Source organism: Capsicum annuum, chromosome 4, assembly GCF_002878395.1.
Source record: "Capsicum annuum cultivar UCD-10X-F1 chromosome 4, UCD10Xv1.1, whole genome shotgun sequence".
In the NCBI taxonomy this organism is placed as follows: Eukaryota; Viridiplantae; Streptophyta; class Magnoliopsida; order Solanales; family Solanaceae; genus Capsicum; species Capsicum annuum.
The window spans coordinates 129,018,714-129,025,858 of record NC_061114.1 but is presented as its reverse complement, the minus strand read 5'-3'; positions in this window follow the sequence as shown (position 1 = coordinate 129,025,858).

Below are 7,145 nucleotides of genomic sequence, written 5' to 3'. Positions count from 1 at the left end.
ATATTGGCAACACATACCAATAGCATGGAAGTTCATGTGGATTGCATGGTTACCATACATCTTGTTCATAAGTAGGATTTGCAAGTAAACATAGCATAATCTCATAAGAATAGTTCATGAGTATTCAAACAACATTTACAAGGCACATTAAAAACATAGAATTCATTGGAACGTAAGGGCATATCATGAATCCTTCACTTAGTCACAATTTAGCTATATTGCATGATTTCTAGTTTCTTAGGCATTTTATCAAACACCTTACATGCACAGCTTAAGCGTAGGTGAAATCATCAAATTATACATCATGAACAACCAAATTTACATGTTTCCAACTCATATAATATCATGAAATTCAAAAAAAACATGTAAAGATTCCATCTTAGGAATCACCCAATATCAACAACATGATTATCAAAACCCAACAATATAGAAATCATTCTTTATAATGAAAAAGAGGATTTTTGAGCTTTATGGATGAAAGGGATCTATAAATCAACTCACGCATACCTTAAAAGGAAGATTCTTTATGATTGACGAAGGAATTTCCTTGAATTCAGATCTTCAAGATTAGTTACGCAACCCTTGTTGTTTTTCTCTTTTAGTGCTCTTGGATGATGAGCTTTGAGATGATAATAGGGTTGTAATATGTTTAAAAGCTATATATTTTGTAGGGTAAGTTAAGGGAAGTGTAAGGAGTGTTAAAAGACTTAATTAGCCTTAAAATAACTCAAAACGGAGTGTTTTGGCACCTGAAACTGACTTAGACGGTGCCCAAGTGATTGCCTAAGCTAGGTTGGGCGGCGCCGAACCAATCGCCTATGCTTGGGTTGGGTGGCGCCTAACCAATCGCTTATCCTTACTGTCTCTCACGGAAATGGGCATAACTTTTCGCTTGGGTATTGGATTAAGGCGAAATTGGTATCGTTGGAAAGCTAATTCGATTATCTATAATTTAGTTGGTCTAAATCAGCTAAAATAACACATCAACATCGAGTTATATTCATTCAAATATGACCCTTACAAAATCGAACACTAAAACTTGATGGATTCAAAAACTCTTAGCTTGTATTGCCTTAAGTGACTCATATGAACATGCTTAATGCATCATAAGCTATCCTATCACTAGGATATTCATTGTAAGTCATGTACTCAAGTATAAATCATAGGATAGGATATTTCATACATAGGAATACTTATTCACTTCCTGGCTTAGAAACATGTGGGGTATTACAATATCAAAATTGAACTAACCCCAAGAAGTAAAATATTTACAGCAAGATGTAAAAATCTATAAGTTTTAATAACAAAACATAAAATAACTGGAAAAAATAAAATTAATAAAATACAAATAGAAAGTCCTTTTGAAAAATTTGTAAAAACAATTGGTAACAATGATTATAGTTACAAAGACATAGATATAGAAGAAGATTTAGAAATAATAAATGATAGAATAAGTACAACAAAAAGGATAGCTTTTGAAAAACTAGAATCATCAGGATCATCGAAAAGAACAAATTATGAAATAACTTCAACAGTTAATTTAACTCAATATTATATAACGGGAACAATAAATGAAAAAAAATATTTAATACTCCTAAACACATGACAAGAATAAAACCATATAACAAAATACCTAGTGAAAAATGAAGTAATAAAATCTAATAGTAATACATGCCCAGATCTACCAAGAAGTTTAATAACTATTAAAGAAACAACTGAAAAGGAAATAATAATAGGAGTTAGAAAAATAAAAATATAATTTGAAATAAAGGAAGATATGCAAAAAAACAGACATAATATTAGGAATAAAATGGTTAGAACAAGTAAAAACCCTACAACATAAAACATACACAATTAATCATAACCTACAATAAGGAAAGATTATTAATAAAAAGAGCTTTAACATGAAAATTTATGTACTTATGAAAATAATAGTAGAAGAATATTATAATAGATATTATACATTTATTCCTAATATTATGTCTAATTTTTGCATATCTTCCTTTATTTCAAATTCTATTTTTATTTTTCTAACTCCTATTATTATTTCCTTTTCAATTGTTTCTTTAATAGTTATTAAACTTCATGGTAGAACTAGGCATATATTACTATTAGATTTTATTTCTTTATTTTTCACTGGGTATTTTGCTATATGTTTTTCTTCATGTCATGTAATTAGGAGTATTAAATATTCCTTTTCATTTATTTTTCCTGTTATATAATATTGAGTTAAATTAACTGTTGAAGTTATTTCATAATTTGTTCTTTTCGATGATCCTAATGATTCTTGTTTTTCAAGAGCTATTCTTTTTATTACTAGTGGTATACTAGCTCTACCTTTTGCATATCTACAGTCTATTACATGTTCTTTTTGGCTTACTACGTAATATTCTTCTTTTCATCTACTAAATATGTTTTTTATTGTTGGTATTTTAAATATTTTTTTGCCTAATTCTTTTCCTTTTATCTCGTCAAATATATTATTATCAAATATTATTTTATGATTTGTTCCTTCTTCATTTAAATATTCTTCCTTTGTTATTATTTTTATATCTTCTTCAGTCATTTGATTCATCTTATTTGCTATCTATTTCATTATTTGTTTCATTTTTTGAAATTTCATATATACTATTGTCACTTTCTAACTCATAATCTAAACAATCTATTTGCATATATTCTGCATTTTCTATCTTTATTTATGATATTTGTTTCTTTTTTGGGTCTTTAGGCATTTTATAATCTCTAGTTAAATACCCTAGTTTCCCACAATTATAATAAGTACATTCTTTTATAGATTTTTGTCTCCTGTATGGTCTTTTATATTTATAATTTTTTAAATAATATCTTTTTCTTGATTTCTTAATCTTATATTTTGACTTTCTGTACTTTTTATATTTCTTATGTCTTTTTCTTTTCTTTAATTTTTTTCTTCATATACAAATTGAGGTGCCATTTTATCCTTGCAACATGCTAAATTTCTTATTAATGTTTTTTTCCATTTTTATTTCTTCTTTGCATTTTTCACATAGATTTCTATACCATTGTTGTAGAAATTTTATTCTTGCTCGTAGGGTATCTACTATTTTTACTTTATCCCAACTCTTTATTATTTTTGAACTAAATGGTTCAGGTAATTTACTAAAATATAATCTTCTTACTTCTTTAGTTTTTTCTGTATTATATGTTCCCTTATAGTAGTATTCTTTAAATGCACACGTATATTCATCTATGTAGCATATATTACATATTTCTAGTTTTAACATTAAATTCCTATTTATATCTTTTTCTTTGTTTTGTTTTTATTCTTCTGTTGCCATACTGCTAAATTAGTCTTTTATAGCTATTTTATATTTTTTTCAATATGTTTATAGGTGTTAGTTTAGTTGCTGTTGTTCCTTCCATTTTTTATCAGCCCTTAATACCTTTTTGCTATCTTCAGTTAAATTTAAAAACCATAATTTTGCTCTTCCTATTAGTGTTCTTTCTATATATTCTGGTGTATCTGTTGAATTTATACCATTGTCTAGTAATTATTTTGTTATATATCATATCCATAATTATATCATTTTATCTACATCTATTACATAGTCTAAGTCTAAGAAGTTATAATTTTTATTAATTATTTATTTTGGTATCCATTTGTTATGTTCATCCTTATATCTTTTAAACTTATCTTTCTAATGATATGTAGGTTTTCTTATTTCTGATGTACTAGGTATTATATTTTAATCATCTTTTTTATCAAGAGTGTTTATTTTTGTGTTTGTATTTTCTATGTTTTCTTTATTAATTACTTCCTTGTTTTTTATTAATTTCTAGTTTTTTCTATATTTGTTAAGATTTCTGTATATGTTTCACTATCTTCTGAATCATACTTATCTGTTTCTTCAGCATCTATTATATTTATTTCTATTTCATTAGTTTCTAATTCTTTATTTTCTAATTTTTATTTAAATTGATTTATCTCAATTAATATTTTTTGTTCGTTATCCTTTTCCTCTTTTTATTTCTGTCTTTTTTCATACAGATTTTTTAGCATTTGTAGTTCTTTCTCTAATTCAGCAATCATATTATTTTAGTTTCTTCTATTTTTCATATTTTTCTGTAGTTTGTTGTTTTATTTTATCTATTTTTTTTTCAATCTATTTCTTCATTTTCTCTTGCTATTCTTACCATAACTTTTAATTTATCTTCTAATTTTAATTTTTTTTCTAACATTAAAATAAATGTACACCTATTTTCTAATATCTTCTTCCAATATTAGAAAATACTATTCTTATCTTTAATCCTTCATGATTTTCATATGTTTTTTCATCTATTATAAATTCTTCCTTGTTCATTTTATCTACTTGATAGTGTATAGATTACGTTGATATATGTATTCTAGACTATCTATTTGTCATTCTAAATATGATATTTATTCCTTTTGTGCTTTTATTGATTTTTGACATACTCCAACAATTATGTTATATTGTAGTCTTTCTTTTCTTATTTTTAATTCTTTTCGTTTTTCAGATATTATGTGTTTTAGTTCTTTATATTTTTGTGATTTTGTTATGTTATTCATCAGTACAATATTTATAATATTTTGGTGGATACCGAAATCTGATTTTACCATAATGAGGTGGTATGTATCTCATTCTTCTAGATTTTTTAAATGAATTATTAATTTAGACTCATTGCTAGATATTAAGGTAATTAAGTAAGCTAATCTGTGGGGTTTTCTTTTGTTATATTTAACTTCTTATATTTTGGGTAGTAACTAATTAAAATTCTTTTAATTTCTCTAAAGGCTTGTGTATTTTTAAATCGTCTTCTCATATTTGACAAATAAGTAACAACATAGTTAACAAGATAACATAGTTCATAATTAATAATGGCTTATTTAACCCACATATGTAATAATTAGATAATTTTAACAAGTGTCATAATTAACATATATATTTAATAACGTAGATAACATTTTTTGGATGACTAACATATTAAATATTACATTAAATATCATACCTAACACATTAAATAACTTAAAATATTTAACTAACATGCCATAACTCATACGTACCATCATTTCATTACCTTTTAAATAATAGGCATTGATACCGATTAAGTTAACATTTCTAACATTTCTCATAATTAACATATATTTACTTGTACATTTTATAAATAACATGACTCTGATACCAATTGTTTGGGGGTGCAGATAGTGCGGGTAACTTAACATGGCTCTGATAAATAACATATCTACTATATGTTCCATATTTCTAGTTTTTATGTAGTCAAGTAGATTTTTTTTCTTAAGTGTTTCTGTTAATCTTATTTTCTCCATATCTTTTCTCCAATATTCTAAGTATTCATAGTTTATCATTTTATCCTATAGCAGTTGTGATTTTACAAATTTCTATGTAATAACTTATTCTAATCGTACTCTATTTGATATGTAATACAATGTTATCTATGTGATTCATTAACATTTATTGTTCATGTATAGTATTATATAAATTATCATTTGCATCTCCTTTTTCTCCAATATTTTAAGTATTCGTAGTTTATCATTTTATCCTATAGTAGTTGTAATTTTATAAATTTCTGTGTAATAACTTATTCTAATCGTACTATATCTAATATGTGATTCTATGTTATCGATGTGATTCATTAACATTTGTTGTTCATGTATAATTTTATATAAACTATCATTTGTATCTGCTTTTTCTAAGGTTAATTTTATTCTAAATAATCTTTCTTCTAATTGCCTTTTTTCTCTTTTAAGCTGATTCCTGTAATTAATTTCTTCATATAGCCAACTTTGTTTTTCTCTAACTCTTCTAATATATTCTATCATTTTTTAATCTGTATAATACCCGTCTGAATAATAACTATCTAAATTTGAGCAGTAGCTATCATTATATATGTGTAAATTTTCTATAGAACTTAATAACTCTTCATTAAAATAAAATACTTTTTCGTATAGAATTTTTCTTATATCTACTATTTCTATATCCTTATGTATATTTAATTGTGACAAATCTATAGAATTATGAGAAATGTTAGAAATGTTAACTTAATTGTTAATTACATTATTTTGTTAACTATGTTGTTATTTATTTGTTAAATTTGAGAAGACCATTTAAAAATACACAAGCTTTTAAAGAAATTAAAAGAATTTTAACTAGTTACTACCTAGAATATAAGAAGTTAAATAAAACAAAAGAAAACCCCCACAGATTAGCTTACTTAATTACCTTAATATCTATCAATGAGTCTAAATTAATAATTCATTTAAAATCTAGAAGAATGAGATACATACAACCTAATTATGATAAAATCAGATTTCGGTATCCACTAAAATATTATAAATATTGTACATATGAATAACATAACAAAATCACAAAAATATAAAGAACTAAAACAAATAATATCTGAAAAACGAAGAGAATTAAAAATAAGAAAAGAAAGAATACAATATAATATAATTGTTGGAGTATGTCAAAAATCAATAAAAGCACAAAGGGAAGAAATATCATATTTAGAATTACAAATAGATAATCTAGAATACATATATTAACATGATCTATACACTATCAAGTAGATAAAATGAACAAAGAAGAATTTATAATAGAATAAAAAATATATGAAAATCATGAAGGATTAAAGATAAGAATAGTATTTTCTAATCTGGGAAGAAGATAAAAAAATAGGTGAACATTTATATTTAATATTAGAAAAAGAAGAATTAAAATTAGAAGATAAATTAATAGCTATGGTAAGAATAACAAGAGAAAATGAAGAAATAGACAGGAATAAAGAAATAGATAAAATAAAACAACAGACTACAGAAGAAATACGAAAAATAAAAAAAACTAAAAATAATAGGATTGCTGAATTAAAGAAGAACTACAAATGCTAAAAGATCTGTATGAAAAAAGATAGAAAGAAAAATAAGAAAAAGATAAAGAACAAAAATTATTAATTGAGATAAATCAATTTACAGAAAAATTAGAAAATAAAGAATTAGAAACTAATAAAATAGAAATAAATACAGTAGATGCTGAAGAAACAGATAATTATGATCCAGAAGATAGTGAAACATATACAAAAATCTTAACAAATATAGAAAATCTAGAAATTAATGAAAAATAAGAAGTAAT